The following is a 20,456-nucleotide window of genomic DNA, read 5'->3' as shown; positions in this document are numbered from 1 at the left end:
TCTCGTTGCTGTTCCCAATAAATTGTTCTTATCCCAGCCCGGGATCTTTGCCTTTTGTGCTTTCCATGGGAGGTGGGAGGGCAGCGAGGGCAGCGCGGTTTTAGTGGGGGCAGAAAACTGGGGAATCGCATTCCTGAAGCCCAGCAGGTGGAAACCGAGCATCCCAGCTGGTCCCAGCCCTGGTGGCCATGGCCGCAGCCTTGGGAGCGGATCCCTGGCTGGGGCTGTGGGAACCTCTTCCCTCTGGTGCCCAGGCACAGGAGTGGAGGGAGTGGCTGCAGCTGAGTCGGGGCAGGCTCAGGTTGGATGTCAGGAAAAGGTTTTTGCCCAGAGGCTGCTGGGGCCCTGCCCAGGCTCCCAGGGAAGGGTCCGAGCTCCAGGGCTCTCTGAGCTGCAGCAGCGTTTGGCCAGCGCTGCCAGGCCCAGGCTGGCATTGTTGGGGTGTCCTGTGCAGGGCCAGCAGTTGGACTGGAGGATCGTTATGGGTCCCTCCCAGCTCAACCAATTCTGTGCTTCTGGGATCCCATGAGCCTGGGGATGGGGCTGCCAATGGTTGCCATGGCAACGGGCTCTGGCTGCAGGCCTGAGCTGGTGTCCATGGCAACCAGCCCTGGCATGGGGTCTCCATGGAGTTGCCAAGGGACTAAGCATAGAAACAGGGGGCTGGTGATGGTTGCCATGGAAACTGACCATAGCAACAGGGAGGCTGGTGATGGTTGCCATGGAAACTGAGCATAGCAATGGATTCTGGTGATGGCTGCCTGCTAAGGATCAGATTTCTCACAGGCCCTCACAGGGGCTCCATGGGATCTTTCCATGAGTCTCCAGGCTGTTCCAGAGCTGGAATGTCACAGGCACAGACAGGGGCTCCATGGAGACCTCCCAGGGCTTTCTGGGGAATGGTAAGAGCCCTGTGGTCAGAGGCAGTCACAGCCATTCCATGGTGACATCCCAGGGCACCTTGGGGCTGCAAAGGCACCAATCTGCCACAGGCACTCACAGGGGCTCCAGGGTGACATCCCAGGAGTCCCCAGGCTGCCAAAGAGCCGGGATGTCCCAGACACTCACAGGGGTTCCTGTCATGGCCACAGTGGGGGCTTCAGGCAACGTTTATTAGAGACGCTTCTGTTGGGTCACGAGGTGCAGAAAGGATCCCCAATAGCCCCCACAGATCCCCAAATCTCATTGTTGGATCAGTGTTCCATGCTTTCTTTCCTATGGAAAAGAACCATCCTTCTCTTCCAGGTGTCCATGTCTGAAATTGGTATTCGACCTCTAAAATTCCGTATATCAAAGGGTTGCTCCCAGACACAGCCTGCCAGTACCATCAAGTCTGGCTGCCCTTGGCCTCTGGTGGCTGCCCCTGCAACACTGGGGCTGGGTTCTTCTCTTCTCATGGAGATCACTGGGACACTGTGGGGACCTCATGGAACCAAGGGGATCCTTGTGGCACCACTGGAGCCCATGGAACCAAGGGGCCATGGTGACACAGCGGGGCTTCATGGAACCCAGAGACCATTTTGGCTCTGTGGGGCCTGATGGAACCATGGAGACCATTGGGACCCTTCAGGGCCTGGTGTCACCAAGGGGGCATTATGGCACCTCAGGGCCTCAGGGAAGCGAGGGACCATTGGGACACTGTGGGGCCTGATGGAGCCGAGGGAACATGGAACAGGTCTGGCTGGCTTGGCCTCCGAGGGGCCACCTGACAGGTCTGGCTGATGTCAAGGGCTGCCTCTCATCAGCTCCTGGAGCACTGGGGCTCCATGCTCTCCTTGCTATGGGAAGGAACCATCTGGCTTTTCAGATGCTGTAAGAGACGGTCTGAAGTTTCCCTCATTTGCCTCACGACTGTCCCAAGGACAGAGACCGGGACCCTGAGGACCCTGACGGGAGCTCTGGCCTGGTTGCGGTGGATGCTCACCAAGGGATTGTTTGCAGGTGTGTTTGCAGTGCTGCCATGGTTGCTGCTTCGAGCAGGGGGCTGGCAAAGGAGCAGCTCGCCCTATATGCTGGCACCTGCTTCATGACAATAGCCCATGAATTTCCCCACCTCTTGGCCAAATGAACTTTCTGGGGTAACTTTGGTGGTCCCCCATGGAAAATCCTTCATCTGCTTCACGACCACCGTGATGGACAGAGATTGAAGCCCCCTCCCAAGGACTGAGACTGAGACCCCTACAACCCTAACACAGGGAGGGGTTGGCCTGATTGAAGTGAGATGTTTGCCCAGGTGTGGTCATTGGACCAAGTAAACAATTGCTCTCACTCACTGCTGAGATTGACTTATCCTGTTTTGGAACATGGACTGTCTGAACCCGTTTTCAATAGACTTATTCTTCATTGTCTTTTACCTGTTCCCCCCTCAGCAGAGGACTATAATAGACCCCTGAGTTAACCAAGACTTTGAGAGTCTCCCTGACGTGACAAGACAGATCTATTGGCTGGACCACATGAGGATTTAGTCTCTCTGTTTGGTAGCTATATTCCGCCCCCTCTCTTTCTCTCTCTCTCTATCCTTTATCTCCTTTCTAAATCCTTCTATTGCATTTGCTGTGGGCACTCAATAAAAGGTGCATTTATTTGATTAATACTGAAATCCCCTTCGTGTTGTTTTTTGCACTCTGAGATCAGTTAATGAACCATCACGACCCCCACTTGTATGAGCAGATTGTGACAGATGCCCATTGCCAAACTTGGTACTCTCCCTAAACAATTTCCTTAATGCAATGGTGTCTCGCAGAAAAAAACCTGCCAGCTCTGGCTGGCCTTGGCCTCTGGTGGCCACCTCTCATCTGCCCCTGAAACACTGGCTCTGTTCCTTCATTCCTACGGAAAAGAACCGGTTTTCATGTCCAAGGGCCATAGACAAAAATTAGCATTTGGCCTCCCAATTTCCTTATTTCCAAGGATTGCTCCCAGACAAAAGTAGCCAGGACAGAAAGGTCAGGCTGGCCCTGTCCTCTGGTGATTTTCTTAGACACTGAGCTGAATGTTTTCATTTGAAAACACCTTGGGTAGGGCCCAGAGATCTCGCATGGAGGGGTTTTGAGGCCTCGGGCACATGAGCACTACATATGGACAAAGGAGCTCTGTGCTCTGTGCTGTTGTGGTGGTTTTGCATCATGGAAGTCATGTTCTAAGAGGAGCTGCTAGGATTTTCCTCCGTGTCTGACAAAAAACCCAATCAGTAATTATCTTTGAGAATTGACAATCTGTTAAACCACTAAGGAAACTGTACACGCCTCTGTGAAGACACATGTTAAAGATGGGAAAGCCTGGGAGGGTCTCTTTCCCTTCTGGCTGGCACAGAGGTAACAAGGCTGACCCGGCCCCATCTCAGCCAGGCCGGGCCGGGCGGCTCCTGCTGTGGGGCCGGGCCCCTTCCCAGGGACCCTGCCAGGCCCCATCGGCTGCCGGGCAGGGCAGGGGAGGCCACGGGGCCGAGGCCGGGCCAGGCCATGGCTGCAGTTGGGAACATCTGGGCCCTGCTGAGCCCTGCCCCGCCGCCAGCCCGGGCCCGGCCAGGATCCGCTGGGCCCCAGGAGCAGCCCTGGGCCGGGCCGGCTCGGCCAAGATTCTGCCACCCTTGGGGTTCAGCCGCAAGCCCTGGGCAGGGGCAGGAGAAGCCATCGGCCCCCGGCCGTGCTGCTGCTGTGCTCTGGCCTGGCTGCTGAGATCCTGGCCCTGCCCCAGCGCGGCCCATCCTGACACAGCCCCAGCGCAGCTGCTGCAGAAACCTCCATCGGAAAACAGCACCGAGCCCGACCGGGGTCACGGAACCATCTGCAGGCCCCGGGTGAGATATGAACTCTTTCAGTGCTTCCATCCTCCCTCCAGTGAGAGAAAAGGACAAAGTGCAGGCACACAGAGGAGCAACATGAAGACACCGAGGTCAGTGAAGGGGAAATTGAGTCCCAAATGGGAGGGATGAGGAGATGCCTTGATCTTGGGGCTGAAATCCTCTTGTAAAGCTATGGGGAAGGATGTAATTAATATATCAGACTCTCTTTTTCCCTATAATCCATTTAAAATATGAGGAGATGACTTGTTCTGCAAAAACCTCCATGCTAAAGAAAGCAAATGTTGAAGTAGCTGTGATCCCATGAAAAGTTTAAACAGAGAAAGAGAGAAGAGTGGTGACATCCTGTGCCCTCATGGAGAGAAGAAGAAGATCTCTGTTCCTAGAGATGAAGATGATTTCAGAAATAGATGAAGAGAATCTTTGCTCTTCAACAGCTCATCTTTAAACTCATACCCCGTAAGTTGACATGGCCCATAGACACAGCTGTGGGAAAAGCTGTGAAAAAGGGAAGGGACTTCACAATTGCAGATTTTCCGGGCAGCTGCTATTCATGGCAATTGAGAGCCACAAGTGAACTTTTTTCTTATGGAGAAGTCTCCATAGCATGAAAGAGAGACTCCTCTCCCTAAGTGAACTGAAGAAAGACTGTTCTAGATGGTGTAAACTGACTGAAAATTTCAGATTTTGTCTCCTTGCATTGTCAGTATGAAAGAAAAGGTTGTAGGGAGAGGAGAAGTGTTCAGGTTCTTATTACTCTTTCTTCTATTTACTGGTAATAAACTTTTCTATATACCGTTTAAAAATTTTGAGCCTACTTTGCCCTTCTCCTAATCCTGTCTCACAGCAGGAAATGAGTAAATATATTCCAGGGAGTGCAATGGTAATTAGCCAACACTGATCCCACTGAACTAATAGATGAATTGGCTGAGAAATCTCAAATTAACAAACCAAAATCACTCCAGATACATTCCTGATAAACTGCATTAGAGCAGATGGAAATCAAGGCAGAGCCATGGTTTGTCAGGACTTGCTGCATCCTGATGAGCCCTGTGGTGCATTTGGAGCTGAGCCCTTGAACCTCAGGGCCTGAGAGGAGATTGCACAAACCTTTCCAGGAGTCAAAGTCAGAAGAAAACCCCAAAGTGTCTCAAAGCATGAATGGGTCCCACTGAGGTCCATCCCCAACACAGGCTCCTCATGGACTCCTTAGAGGAGAGAATTGGAGGCCAGGATTGACCAAAAACCTCTGAGAGTCTCAATGTGAAAAGGAAATTCCAAACTACCTTAAAAATTTGAGAAGCTCAAAGCATTACTGAGTGTCAGCACAGAGCTCTCAAGGGACTCATTAAAGCAGATAATTGGGGCCATGATTGCACAAACCTCTCACAGAGTCTGTATCAAAAGGGAAACACCAAGTACCTTCAAATAACTGAAGTACCCTGAAGCATTAATGAGCCCCACTGAGTGTTGTTACTGACAAAGCCTCTCCAGGGACTAATTACAGCAGATAATTGGAGGCCATGATTGCACAAACCTCTCAGAGACTCCAAGGCTAAAGCCAAACCCAAAGTCCTTTGAAAAACCTGCAGTCCCTGCAGGGAGCATTCAGGAGCCCCCAGGGCCATTGCTGAGCAAGGCTCCCCAGGGACTCCTTCCAGCAGATCCTTGAGGCCACTGGGATGTGGGCTAGGGGGGGATGCTGAGGGCAGGACAAGGGGCTGACAGTGCCCAGCCTGGCTGGGGCTGTGCCAGGAGGCCCCAGGGCCTCAGGACAAGGTGTCTCCTCCCAGCCCTTGGTAGCACAGACCCTGCTGTGCCCCAGGGCACCAAGACTTGGCTTCTCCTTGTCCCCACCGGTTATCACTGCCTGCAGTTCTCTGCTCTGCCTGGGGCCTGGGGACACTTGCTCAGTTGTGTCCCTCAGTGGGACCCATTAAAAGTCCACAAAACTTTGGAGTTGGATTCTGATGTGGAGTTCTGGAGAGGTTTCTTCAGCTCCCTCTCAGGGACTGATGTTCAGGGCCTGAGCACAAAGGCCCAGAGGCTGATTAAAGTCCTTGTGCTGTGTCTGTGCTGCTGAGCTGGGCTGGGCTCCTGGCACAGAGGCAGCTCCTGGTCACCAAGAAGAGCTTCAAAAGCACATTTCTCTTGATGAGCAGCTCTTCTGGCCAGCCCAGCAGGGCTGGGGGCACTGCCTGCAGCCAGCCCGGGACAGCACAGAGGCACAGAGAGCTTCAATCAGTCAGGGCTGGGAAGGGGCTGAGAAGTGCCTGGGGCTCAATCACTGCCAGCCCTTGGCACAGGAACCTCTGGCTGCAGGACAATGCAGCTGCAGCTCCTGGAGCCATCTCCTCAAGCTGGAACATGCCAATGCCTGCAGAGCCTGTGAGTACATTCTCTGATTGTCTCTTGTACAGAGCAGCCAGGGGTGCCCAGGGCTGTCCTGCAGAGCAGGGTCCTGCAGCCCAGGGCGCTGTGCTGGGGCAGGGACTCTGCTGCCTGCCAGGGACAGCTCTCAGCCAGCCCTGGCAGCTGCTGCCAGCACTGGGGGACAAGATCTGGGTGGCAGGAGACAGCTGGTGAGGCTTGGGAGTGTTCTCCTTGTGTGGGGAGGATGCTGCATTGTTCAGGACTGCTCCCAGCATGGCATTGAACTGCAGAACATTTCCAAGTAGATTATACAGGGAGCACAGTGAGGCAGGGGCTGCATAAAAGGGAAAATCCTGCTTTTTTAATCTACTGCTCTGGGTTTCCTGGATGGAAAATTGCCCATAGATATTCATCTCTCAGTTAAGGCTGGGAAAAATGAAAAAAATTTCTCTCAGTTCTGAATAAATTGGGCAGTGACTGAAATCAGCCCTTAGAGGCAGCATCAGTTTTGCTTCTCCAGCCTCCTCAGGGTTGCTCTGACGTTGCCATCAGAGCCTGCAGAGCCAGAGCTGCCCCTGGGCAGTGCCTGAGCTGGGAGGGGTCTGCAGGGCAGAGCTGAGCCCCCAGGGCTGGGCTGGGCTCTGGCAGCACTGGCAGGGCCCAGCCCTGGGCACAGGGAAGCAGCTGCTGGCAGGGACAGCTCCAGGCAGCAGAGCCCTGGGCAGGCAGTGGGGGGAAAGTGCCCCCAGGCTGTGCTGGGATATTTCAAGTCCTCTCCAAACCCAACTATTCCATGATTATTTTTTTTACAGATCCCCATGATAAGGCATCACAGCAAATGTCCAACAGCAGCTCCATCAGGCACTTCCTCCTGCTGGCATTGGCAGACACGCGGCAGCTGCAGCTCCTGCACTTCTGCCTCTTGCTGGGCATCTCCCTGGCTGCCCTCCTGGCCAACGGCCTCATCATCAGCGCCGTAGCCTGCGGCCACCACCTGCACACACCCATGTTCTTCTTCCTGCTCAACCTGGCCCTCAGCAACCTGGGCTCCATCTGCACCACTGTCCCCAAAGCCATGCACAATTCCCTCTGGGACACCAGGAACATCTCCTACACTGGATGTGCTTCACAGCTCTTTTTCTTTCTGTTCTTCATATCAGCAGAGTATTTCCTCCTGACCATCATGTGCTACGACCGCCACGTGTCCATCTGCAAACCCCTGCACTACGGGACCCTCCTGGGCAGCAGAGCTTGTGCCCACATGGCAGCAGCTGCCTGGGCCAGTGGCTTTCTCACTGCTCTCATGCACACGGCCAATACATTTTCCCTGTCCCTGTGCCATGGCAATGCCCTGGGCCAGTTCTTATGTGATGTGCCCCCGATCCTCAAGCTCTCCTGCTCACATTCCAATCTCAGGAAATTTGGGCTCATTGTGGTTAGCCTTTGTTTATCACTTGGCTGTTTTGTGTTCATTGTTTTCTCCTATGTGCAGATCTTCAGGGCTGTGCTGAGGATCCCCTCTGAGCAGGAACGGCACAAAGCCTTTTCCACCTGCCTCCCTCACCTGGCTGTGGTGTCCCTGTTTGTCAGCACTGCCTCATTTGCCTATGTGAAGCCCCCCTCCATGTCCTCCCCATCGCTGGATCTGGCCCTGTCAGTTCTGTACTCGGTGGTGCCTCCAGCCCTGAACCCCCTCATCTACAGCCTGAGGAGCCAGGAGCTCAAGGCTGCTGTGTGGAGACTGATGACTGGATGGTTTCAGAAAAAATAAAGTACTGGCCAATTTCTGCAAATCACTTGTAATAAAAGTTGGTTTTGATACTTGTTGGTTTCATTTTGGAGGTTCTTTTTCTTTGTTTTACTTTATTAATCTTGTCTGATACTGTTAGATTGAATGTGACCTACACACACGTGATTAGGGTCAAAGAAGAAAATGTTTTTATATTTCATGTTCTCTAGTTTATATACTTTTAAGAAAACATCATTTTAAGTCATTAATTACATCACAATAAGTTATTATTTTAATTAGAACAAAGCTATTAGTATCAATATAATTGGCAAAAGTTTTACAGAAATTTAATAAGCTATGCATACACATTTACTTATGCATCTAATCTACCTAACAAAAATCTACATGTATCTTTTCTAATCTATTCCCATGCTAATGCCTTGTCTTCTTTCTTGCTATGGATACAATCTAAAATCATCAATTGTTATTTCATCTATTAACTCAGCGTTGCTTGTAAGTTAGCTGTCAAGCCTAACTATAATGTCCACAGAGAAATGTCATTGTTTCTGCCATTTCCCCTTTTGTTTCTCTCCACCTTCCCTGTGCCCACAGACTGTGTTAATGAGGGGCTGCACTCTTGGTGGCTTTAAATGAACTAAAGGATCACCCAGCAGAGTTTTCTGCAGAGATGCCCTTTTGTTCCCTTCTCTGGAGCTGCAGCAACAATGTCTGTGTGCAGGGCTGGGGCAGATCAGTGCTGGCCCAGCAGCTGTGCCCAGCAGCAGCAGCAGCAGCACTTGGTGTTGCCAGCGCTGCTGCCGTGGCCCTGCCCCGCTGCCCTGGTGGCCCTGGTGTTGCTGCAGGGCCTGAGTGCTCTCGGGGCCAGGCACAGCCCTGGGGGTGGCAGTGCCGGGGCTGCAGCAGGGACAGGCCATGTAATATAAATCACCTTTGATGATTCCTTTGGGTTTGGTTCTGGGTTTGTTCTTTTTTCCCCCCATGTTTGATTTATTTAATATTGTCCACAAAGAAAAGCCATTGGTTTTGCCAGTTCTCATTTTGTTTCTCTCCATCTTCCCTGTGGCCACAGACTGTGTCAGTGAGGGGCTGCACTCCGTGTGTCTTTAAAGAAACTAAAGCATCACCCAGCAAAGTTTTTTCCAGAGATGCCCTTGTGTTCCCTTCTCTGGAGCTGCAGCAGCAATGTCTGTGTGCAGAGCTGGGGGCAGATCAGTGCTGGCACAGCAGCTCTGCTCCTGCTGGCCACACCATTCCTGAGCCAGGCCAGGAGCCATTGGCCTTCTTGGCCACCTGGACACACTGCTGCCTCATGTCCAGCCTGCTGTCCATCAGTCCCTGCAGGTCCCTTTCTGCCTGGCTGCTGTCCTGGAACTCTGTCCCCAGCCTGTAGCACTGGGGCCAAATATCAGGGCCTGGCACTTGGATTTGTTAAACCTCACCTTGTTGGATTCAGCCCCTGGATCCAGCCTGTCCAAGTCACTGTGCAGAGCCCTCCGACCCTCCAGCAGATCAACACTCACATCCAGCTTGGTGACATCTGCAAAGATGTCCTTGGTTCCATGGGGCCCCTCAGTGTCACAATGGCCTCTTGGTTACACCAGGCCCTGCACTGTCACACTGGTCTCCTTGGCTCCATGGGGCCTCAAAATGTGACAATGGTCCCCTTGGTTCCATGGGCCCCAGGGTGTCACAATGGCCCCATGGTCACATGAGGTCCCACACTGTCACCATGGTCTCTGTGGTTCCACAAGTCCCCTCAATGTCACAATGGACTCCTTGTTTCCACGAGGCCACACAGTGTCACAACGTTCTTCCAGATTCCTTGAGGCCCCATCGTGTCACAATGGCCCCTTGGTTACACAGGATCCTGCAGTGTCACAATGTCCCCTTGGTTCCATGAGGCCCCGCAGTGTCAGAACGGCCCCTTGGTTCCACTGGGCCCTGCAGTCTCCCAATGGTCTCCTTGGTTTTGCAGTGTCAAAATGGTGAAACCCCTTGGTTACACAAGGCCCTGCAGTGTCACAATGGCCTCTGTGGTTCCACGAGGGCCCATAGTGTCACGGGGCACTCCCTGGTTCCATTTTGCCCCAGAGCACCACCATGGACCCCTGGTTCTGTGGGCCTGCACAGTGTCACCATGGTCCTCTTAGTTCCATGAGGCCCTGGAGTGTCACAATGGCCCCAGAGTGTCCCAATCATCACAGAATAACAGAATCAAATAGGCTGGAAAAGACCTTTGGGATCATCAAGTCCAACCAATGCCCTAATACTGCCTTGTCGCCCAGACCATGCCACTAAGTGCCACTGGAGAGGGACAGTGACTCTGCCACCTCCACCCTGGCCAGCCCATTCCAGTTCCCACTCACCCTTTCTGTGAAGAACTCCTTCCTATTGTCCAGCCTGAGCCTCCCCTGGTGCAGCTTAAGGCTGGGTCTTCTTGTCCTGCCCTCCAGCAGATCCACACTCACACCCAGCTTGGTGCCATCTGCAATTTGTGAATGCTGCACTCGATCCCCTCACCCAGATCATCAGTGAAGATATTAAACAGGACTGGGCCCAGCACAGATCTCTGGGGACAGCACCAGTGCCTGGACACCAGCTGGGTGCAGCACCATCCCCACCACTCTCTGGGCCCAGCCTCCAGCCAGCTCTTAAATCTCCCAGCGAGGAGGGAACCTGCCCAAGCTGTGGGCTGCAGCTTTTCCAGGGAATGCTGTCAGAGACAGAGTCAAAGGCTCTGCTGGAGTCCAGGCACACAACATCCACAGCCTTTCCCACATCCACAGGTGGGTCACCTGGGCATAAAAGGAGACCAGGTTGGTCAGGCAGGACCTGCCACCCCTAAATCCACACTGGCTGGCTCTGATCCCTGGGCCATCCTGTGGGTGCTCTGTGATGGCACTCAAGGTGATCTGTTCCATAACCTTGCCGGGCACCCAGGTCAGGCTGACAGGCCTGGAGTTCCCCAGCTCCTCCTTCTAGCCCTTCCTGGGGATGGGCTCACACTGGCACCTCCAGTGCTCTGGGCCCTCCCTGCTGAGCCAGGACTGATGGTAAATGATGGAGAGCAGCTTGGGGAGCTCATCCACCAGCTCCCTCATCCCCCTGGGATGGATCCCATCAGATCCCATCCACCTGTGAGCACTTGAGTGGCTCAGCAGATCAGCAGCTGCTTCCTCCTGGATTCCAGGGGGCTGTTCTGCTCCCTGTGCCCATCTACCAGCTCAGGAGAACACTTGTCCTGAGAACAGCCTGTCCTAATATTGAAAATTGAGACAAACAAGATGTTAAGTAGCTCAGCCCTTTCCTTATCTTTAGTTACTATATTCTCTACTGCATCCAATAAATAGTAGAGGTTCTTCTCCCTACTTTTGCAATAATTTTTTTTTATAAAAACCTTTTTTTTACAGAAGCCGCCAGGTTAAGTTCGAATTGAGCTTTCACATCTCAACTTTTCTTTCTGAATAACCCATCAAAATCCTTAAATGCTTCCTGAGTTGCCAGTCCTTTTTTCCCCTGAGTTCCCACAAAAGCTCCATGGGCAGCCAGGCCAGTCATTTTCCTTACCAGCTCATCTTTTGCCACACTGGGACAGGCTGCTCCTTCCCCCTTAAATTACCTTCTTGAAATGTGTGTCCTTCCTGGACCCCTTTGTTTTTAAGGGGTGTTTCCCTTAAAATAAATCAGGACCTGATTTGATACTCCCCAAATCAGCATCCTCAATAGGCCAAAGTCTGCCCTTCCTAATTCCAGTGCAGAAATTTTGTTGCTGCCCCTCCTTCTTTCAAAGAACATTGAAAGCTTGATTATTTCATGGTCACTGTGCCCCAGGCAGCCTCTGAGCCCCACATCTGCCCCCAGCCCTTCTCTGTTTGTGAACAGCAGCAGACAGAGCTTTCCTTGGCAATGGGAGTGTTACCAAAAATTCGGTAAAACAGAAATCTCCTTAACCCCAGTGTAGCATTAAGAAGCAGCATTCTTTATTCAGCTGGATGCACGGGGGAGAGCTCCTCCCAAAGCTGTGCATGCTGAGCACAGGAAAGTTTCTGTTTATTTTCTGTATTTTGCACACATATTCATTGATTGTCTTGGACTAAACATACATATGATAATCATTTCCCCAAAATCATTAACATATTGCCCCTCCCTTGTACCCATGTGTTCTTCTGTCCTAGGGGTCTCTCTGGTGGTCCCTGGTGGTCGTGGACCCCAATGTTCCAGTGGGCCTGGCTGAGCTGGCAGGACCCTGAGGCTGCTAAACTTCCAGTTCCCCTTCTCACATAATGGGCCTTGTGTGGTTTCCATAGGCCTGGGGTTTTGGAGAACAAGCTCCAGGTGTGAGCTCACCTGGTGTAGACAATTGATCATCTGGTAACATGTGGTCACAGTGTGGGCTATGACATCACAGAGTGGGTAATGTGAGGTCATCGAGAGCTATGACATCATAGACTGCCTCTGTGACATCACAGAGTTGGCTGTGACATCAGAGACCAGCGGTGTGATATTAGAGAATGGGCTGTGACATCCCAGAGGGGCTGTGTGACATTAGAGAATGGGCTATGACATCCCAGCAGGGCTTTGTGACATCCCAGAGGGGCTGTGTGCCATCCCAGCAGGGCTGTGTCAGGTCACTGCGTTGGTCACTCTGCCCCAGCTCCCCCTCACAGTTTCTCCCAACAAGTCCAATGCTGTCCATGCCCAGCAGGGTCCCTGTCCCCCGGGATCCCCCCGGCCCACCTGGAGCCACAGCCTCCACCAAAGGATGTTCCACAGGATCCAGCCCAGAGCCTGACATGGGGACAAGGGGCCAGGGCTGTGTGACCAGGACATCAAGGACGGGGATTATCCAGGTCACTGTGGCCTGGGTTGGGTTGCCCAGGGCAGGAAAGATGTCTGGCAGCTGCAGCAGGGTCTGGGAAGGGCCTCCAAGGTGGGGCTGGAGCCCTTGGGCTGTGAGCAGAGGCTGAGGGAGCTGGGCTTGTCCAGCCCAGAGCAGGGAAGGCTGAGGGGCTCCTCATCCCAGTCTGGCAGTGCCAGCAAGGAGGGGATGGAGAACACAGAGCCAGGCTCTTCACTGGGGGTCCTGATGGGAGACAAAAGCCAATGGGTGGAAGGGGAAAGAGGGGAGATCAGCCAGGACAGGAGGAGGTGAAATGAGTCAGGCTGGTTTCAGCATTTCCTCAGCACCAAGAGCAGCCTGACCTCCCTTCTCCATCACCACTGACAGCTTTGCAAATCAGGAATTGTTGGAGCTGTTTTGCCCCCACTCCAGGATGAGCATCCTGATACAAGAACTTAATTGTTTTTATATCTGTCACAGAACAATGTTTGTCAAAAATTAATTTTAGTATGAAAATCACTTGTGGGTGGTGGACTCATCAGGCACTGCTGGAAAGTTGCACATAGCTCTGGGAAGAGTATGATTGTTACTAAATTGTGTCCTGTTCAACCATGGTCTGTTGGCCATGAAGAGAAACTTTCTGTGCCTCTGAGTCTCAGCAGTTCCTGGTCCCTCCAAGGACACAAACCTGATGAGTTGTGGTCCCCACTCCAGTGGTGGCACTTACACCTCCCTCCATAGCCAGAGCAGAGCTCCCTTGTCCCAGAAAGTCCCTGGGGAATGAGGGATGAAGGAAACAGGATGGGCTGGGGGGATCAGGGGCAGGGCAGAGCCAAGGGGAAGAATGACTTTTGCATTTGATGGAGCTGCGCCTTCCCTTGGCTCTGTTGGCTGACAAGAAATGAACATCCCTCTGTGTCTCGGGCAGCTCCTTCTCCAAGGAAAGCGGGTGGGAGTTGGAGCCAAGGAGCTGAAAGCTGCAGGTGCAGCCTGGGCTGGAGGCAGCTCAGATTTGCACAAGGCTGCTCTGAATGCCAGGGCTTGGATGGGGGAAATGGTGGGGTGGGGGTAGGGACAGAGTCTGATTGATTGTCAGCCAGGAAGGGTCTGGATTTTCATATCTATTCAAACTGCATGAGGAGGTACTTGGATTCAGGGTCAATTGGAGATTGCACACATCAATGAATTACCAGTAAAAAACCAATGAATTACAGGATCTAAAAAGATTTACTTGCTGTCTTTTTAAATATAGTGTGTTCACATTGAATAGGCTTCTGAAATGTGTTGAATTAACCACAAAAGATTTGAACACTTAAATCAAATTATTCCCAGAGGCTTGGCTTGTGAAGGTGTTCTGAATGTTAATGAGCCCTGGGACACTGAATTCCTGCACTGAAGAGCTGAAGGCTGAACAAGCCTCTGGAGCAGGAAAATTCAGCAGCAGCCTCCAAGTTGCTGAGGATGTCAGCAGCCCCCACTGAAGCCATCCCTGCCCAGAGACTGTGGGGGAATGGGCAGACAAGGAGAGTGTCCCTGGGGCTGGGGCAGCACAACTCAGAGGCACCAATGGCTCCAGCTGGGCAATGGAGTGTGGAATGTGGCTGGGAAAGCCCTGCCTGGGCTGGGCCAAGCAGCACAGACAAGCCCTGACCCACATCCACTAAAAAACTCTCTCAACAAGACATTTAAAAGGAATTACAATTGTTTGTGTCCTCTGAGTTGGACACACTGGAGAAATATCAGCAAGAGATTCTCAGGAGCTCTAAACAACAAAACAGGAACTTTACTGGCAACTTTAGAATATCAGAGAAACTTTGGCAAAAGGTGTAATACAACATTCCATCAACAAGAAACACTTCTCATAACATTAACTTGGCTCATTCAACTTCACAAAGTTTAAACCTGTTCCATTTTAAGTTGCTCAAATTTTTCAAGAAGAGGGAATAAGAAAAAGACAAATAAGATTTAGAGAAGCACACACAGAGCTTCCAGCTCCTGGAATCCAGCAGTGTTCAGATGGAAATGCCAAGAGGAGGGAGGATCAAGATGTGTGCTTGCCTTGTGGTCAGCCTTCAATACCCCTTGGTCTCCCTGGGCCCTTCCCCCAGGTGGGGCTTGGGCTCATTTGGTTCCTCAGGAGCTGGGCTGGGGGCTGCAGAGGTGGCTGTGGAGCATTGCCTGTGCTGTGCCAGGGACTGGCAGCCACTGCTGGGCTGGGATGGAGGCTCTGGGGGGATTGGGGTTCCAGGGCAGGGCAGGGCTGGACCTGCCCCTTCCTCCCCCACACACAAAATGATTCAAGCCAACAATCTCCTTCAGTCTCTCACAGTAAGGCAGCGTTGGAGCAGGAATTCAATTCTGGCCATGGGCACTGGGACAAGAAGGACAGCTCTTTCCCATAGGAAGGAAAGCACAGAGCCCCAGTGTTTGGAAGGCAGGTGAGAGCCTAAGTAGGCCACGGCCAGGCAGACTTCTGAAGAATTGCAGATTTTGTCTGGGATCAGTCTTTCAATTAAGGGAATTTTGAAGGTGGAAACCCAGTCTCAGTCATGGGCAGCTGGCGAAGCAGGACAATTCTTTCCCAAAGGAAGGAAAGCACGGAGCCTTCCCCAGTGTTTTGGGGACAGATGAGAGGTGACCATTGTGAAACCGTTGCCAGCCAGACCTGTCCTGACAATATTCTTATTGGAATAGTCCCTGGATATAAGGAAATTTGGAAGTGAAATCTCAAATCTGGCCAGGGTGCCTGGAGAAGAAGGACAGTTCTTTTCAATAGGAAGGAAAGCACAGATCCCAAGTGCTTCAACAGCGGATGAAAAGAGACCCTCAATATGTCAAAGGCAGCTGGACCAGTCAGGCAGCCCATGGGAGGCCAAAGCAGCCACACCTGTTCTGTGCTCCCTTGGTTTTGTGGGCCCCACAGTGCCACAATTGTGACTGGTTTCTATGGGGTCCAGGGTCCAGCAGTGTCACAATGGCAAAGTCCTGCAGTGTCACAATGGACCCCTGGTTTGATGGGGTCCCACAATGTCACAGTGGCCCCTAGGTTCCATAAGGCCCTGCAGTTTCACAGTGGTCCCACTTATTCCACGATGCCTTGCAGTGTCACAATGGTCTCCACCGTTCCACAGGCCCCACAACAACATGGGATTCCTCTGTTCCATGAGCCCTGCAATGTCACAATGGACCTTTGGACCCTGCGGGTTTGTGTTGTCACAATGGTCTCCTTTGCTCCCTACTGTCACAATGGACCATTGATGACTGGAGGCCCCTCTGTGTCACCCTGGAGCTTTGGTTCCATGCAGCCCTGCAGTGTCACAATGAACCCTTGGTTGAATGGGGTTCCACAATGTCACAATGGTCCCAAGTTTCCATGCGGCCTTGCCATGTCACAATGGTCTCCTTTGGTTCCCAGTGTCACAATGGACCCCTGATGACACGAGGTTCCACAGTGTCACAATGGACCTCTGGTTCCATGCAGAGCTGCAGTGTCACAAAGGCATTTTGGTTTCATGAGGCCCCACAGTATCACAATGGTCCTCTTGGTTCTGAGGGGACCCCCAGGGTCACAATGGTCTCCTTGGTTCCATGAGGCTGTAAATTGTCCTGATGGTGTCTCCATGGTTCCATGAGGCCTTGCAATGTCACAATGGACCTTTGGCACCATTGTGAGACCATGGGGTCTCACAGTGTCACAATGGACCCTTGGTTTGATGGGGCCTCTCAGTGACACAATGATCCCTACATTCCATTGAGCCCAGCAGCGTCAGTACGGCCCCCTTGGTTCCATGAGGCCTTGCAATGTCAGAGTGCTCTCCATAATTCAATGAGGCCCCACAGTGTCACAATCGTCCCTTGGTCTCACAGGGCCCCACAGTGTCACAATGGCCCCTTGGTTCCATGGGCCCTGTGCTGCTGCATTCCCCCCTCCCCTTCTCAGGCCACCCTGCCAGCTGAGAAATGCTCCTTGGGCCTCGGCCTTGGCCAACAGCCCCTGGGTTCAGCTCCTCTGCAGCTCATCACAAACACTGTCTGCTCCAGGCACTGCTGCTGCCAACCAGCTCCTGCTTTCTGTAGCAGCAGCCCTGGGAACTGGTTTTGTTCCCTCAGTGGCACAACATCCCTGTTCTCACACTGCCAAAGAAAGCTCTTGGTGCCCAGTGTGGCCAGGATGAACCATTGCTGGCACTGAAGCCCCTGTCTCGGGGCCCTGCAAACAGCGCTCCAAAAGGAGCCCTTGGAGCTCTCCTGGGCCAGCGGCTCCCTCTGAGTGGGGCCTCTCCCAGCTGGGAACTCTCCCGTTTGCTGCACTCGGGGATCCCCAACAACGACGGAGCCTGGGCCGATCCCCCCACTCCTCCAGGCTCAGCCCTTTGCCTGTGGGGGAGATGCCAAAGCATCCTCAGGGAGCATTTCCTGCCCTCAGGGGAATTTCTCCCAGGTGCCTTACAATGACTCTTGGTGTCTGTGTGCACACAAGAGTGCCTGTGCTGGGGAAATGTGGCAGAAATGCTGCTCTCTGAGGGCTTTGAATGCTGTGGATAGCTGAGTCGTTCAGATATCCAGATGGCAGTAACTAATGCTAAGTCACAAGGTCTAAGCTAAGTTAAATGCTGCTAAGAGTTGTTCGTTTGCAAAGTTGTTCTGTTTAATTTATTTATTAGCAAAGTTGAATATTGAATGGTATTCCTCTGTTAAATTGCTAAGTCATATGTTTTAAGTTTGGTTAAGTAGTGTTAAATGCTGTTCTTTTGCAAAATTATGAAATTGAAGGTATCAGTTAAGGTTAAGGTATAAGTTAAGTCCTGTTAAGTTTGAGCTCTGTTAATTGTTTAAGCCATATTCCTTTTATCCTTGCCCCCACTGTCCTTTTGTGTCACACACACACAGGGACAGTTCTTGGCTCATTTCTGGTTTGATTGCCTCGATTTGGTTTGGTTTTGTTGTTGCTTTGGTTCTTTAGTGTGCCTGAAGTGTCCAGTCAGGAGCAGAGTGACTCTTGCCAAGGAACTTTGTGCTGCTGTCGCTTAATATTAAATCTGGTTTTGGCTGATCCCTTGCTGGGGATTTTTTCAGCGCTCTCAGACCTCGTTGGTACCAGGGTGAAGGAGCCCTGGCCCAGGCTCTGGCCCTGGGGGACACAGGGACGCTGCCGGGGGGTCCCTGTCCCCCTGTGCCACCCCCAGGGCCCCGGCCCCCCCGTCCCCGTGTCAGGCTCTGGGGTCGATCTCGTGGAACATCCTCTGGGGGAGGCTGCGGGGCCAGGGCCGGGGGACCCGGGGGGACAGGGGACCCCGCTGTGCACGAGCAGGGTTGGACTGCTCTGGGGGGAACTGTGAGGGGGGCCGGGGCAGAGTGACCTCCCCAATGACCTCACACAGCCCCTGTGATGTCACACAGTCACCTGTGTTTTTGCACAGCTGCTCTGTGATGTCACAGAAAACTGCAATGTCAGAGTTTGTTCTTTGATGTCACAGCCTGCTCTATGATGTTACACAGCTACCCAGTGATGTCACAACCTACTCCCTCATGTCCCAGAGCTACCCTCTATGATGGCAGGATCTGCTCTATGGCCTCATACTAGGATGTCACAAACAGCTCTGTGAGGTCACAATCCCCTCAGTGATGCCACTAAACCCTCTCTGGGATGTCATACTGCCACTCTGTAATGTCACAGCACACACTTTGACCTCACAACCTGCACTATGATGTCATACAGCCATGCCATGATGTCACAGCCTGCTCTGTGATGTCACACAGTTCCCTCTATGATGCTGCAGCTGCTCAGTGACCTCACACAACAAACTCTGTGACGTCATAGCCAAAGCTGTGACCTCACACAGCCCACTCTGTGCTGTCACACAGCCCCTTGTTGACATCCCAGCTGCTCTGTGCCTCCATGACACAGCCACACAGGTGCTGCTGTGCCACAGCCCCCTCTGGGCCATGCCACAGCCCCTGCCAGTGCTGAGCCCCTGGGAGCTCAGTCTGTGCCCTGCTGGTGTCCCTGAGGGGCCCTGGCAGTGCCCCAGCCCTGCTGGGCTGTGCACAGGAGCTGCTCCTGGCCAGAGCTGTCTCTCTGCAGCTCTGCTGCCCTTGCCAGGAGCTGCCTCTGGGCCAGGAGCCCGGCCCAGCTCAGCAGCACAGACACAGCACCAGGACTGTAATGACCCTCTGGGGCTTTGGTGCTCTTTGCATCAGACTCAGTGCCTCAGAGTGTGGTCAAGGAACTACTCAGGGACTCAAAAAGTGGGTGAAACACTGAAGTTTCTCATACTTTAAATAGATCCTTCTGAGGGACAGGACTGAGAAAGTGTCCCCAGGTTCCAGGTAGAGCAGAACACTGGTGGCAGTGATGACAGGTGGGGACAAGCAAGGCAAAGGTGTCTCTGGTGCTGAGCAAACCTGCGCCTCTGTCACTGCAGGCTGTCGGCATCCCCCGGCTGCCCCACCTGGCTGGGCCCTTCCTTTGCTGACAGCTCTGCCTCCTGCCTGCCTCTGCCTGCCCACACAAAGCCTTGGGCTGCTCCAGGCTCCTGCTGGGGGACGTGCTGCACCACAGCCCTGCCCTGACAGGGAAATTCCTTTCTCCTGGTGTCCACTCTGGGCCTCCCCAGCAGCCCTTGGTGCTATTATGTCTTCTTCAGGCTCATTCCCACTAGGAAGTAAAGCTCCAGCCTCTCTGAAACCACCTTTCCATCCCTCCCAGGATATTCCTGTTCTGTCCTCAGTCTCCACACCACTGACCCCAGAGCCACAGTCTCCACCTGCTGTTTTTGTGATGAGGCCTCCAAACCCCATCTTGGGAGATTTTTGGGTCCACTCCAAGGTCTGTGAAAAAGGAAAAAGAGTGGTCAAAGGTATTTTCTCCCAAATCTTGCAGTGACAGAACAAGGGTCAATGTCAATAAACTGAATGAGAGTGGATTTGCATTTGTCAGAAGGAGGAAAAATTTTACAATGATGAGAGTGGCACAAAACTGCAACTGTTTTTCCAGAGAAGTGGATGCCCCATCCCAGGAATTGTCCAAGAGCAGGAGCTTTGTGCAACCTGACCCAGTGAAACCCCCTGCCATCCCCAGTGACAGAATTCCTGTAGTGTGCGTTCTCTGATGTGCTGGGTGCCCTCACAAGGCTTGTGGCCAGAATGTCTGCTGAGGGCAGCCAGGCTGCTGCAGGGGCAGTGACCTCACAGCCATCACCATGGCAGCCCTGGCAGTGCCCTTTGCTCTGCCCCTTCCTTGTCTCTGCTGGCATGAAGAGTTTTGTCATTGATATCTTGTCCCCAAGGTGCTGGGGCCAATGGCTTCCCAGTCAGGCTCCTGGAGCACAAGTGGCTTTTCAGAGCCCAGCCAGGAATGAGGCCTGAGGCAGCAGCTCTGTCGCAGACATCTTTCATGAAAAATCCTTTCTTAGGCTTTTTCCTTGTGACAAGCTGCAGTTCAGCAACCAAAGTAAACAATGGTTATCTGCTGCTGTGGAATGCAACAGGTGATTGGTCTCCTGTGGGTGTTTGGATTTCTTGACCACTCATGGCAGAGCTGGCTCTTGCTCTGTCTGAGACACAGATCTTTGTTATTCATTCTTTTCTATTCTTAGCTTAGCTAGCTGCTGAAGAAACCTTTTCCTTTCTATTGCTTTTTAGTATAGTCTTAATGTAACATATATCATAAAATAATAAATCAAGCCTTC

General features: G+C 52.6%; 1 protein-coding gene across 1 annotated transcript in view; it reads left to right on the top strand.

The window, feature by feature from the left end:
• LOC118700584 (zinc finger protein 883-like) overlaps positions 1-20,456 on the top strand; it is a 73,186-nt gene that overhangs the window by 1,058 nt on the left and 51,672 nt on the right.

Source organism: Molothrus ater, chromosome 31, assembly GCF_012460135.2.
Source record: "Molothrus ater isolate BHLD 08-10-18 breed brown headed cowbird chromosome 31, BPBGC_Mater_1.1, whole genome shotgun sequence".
NCBI classification, from domain to species: Eukaryota; Metazoa; Chordata; class Aves; order Passeriformes; family Icteridae; genus Molothrus; species Molothrus ater.
Note: the sequence above shows the minus strand (reverse complement) of the source record. Positions and strands in the feature narration are given on the sequence as shown.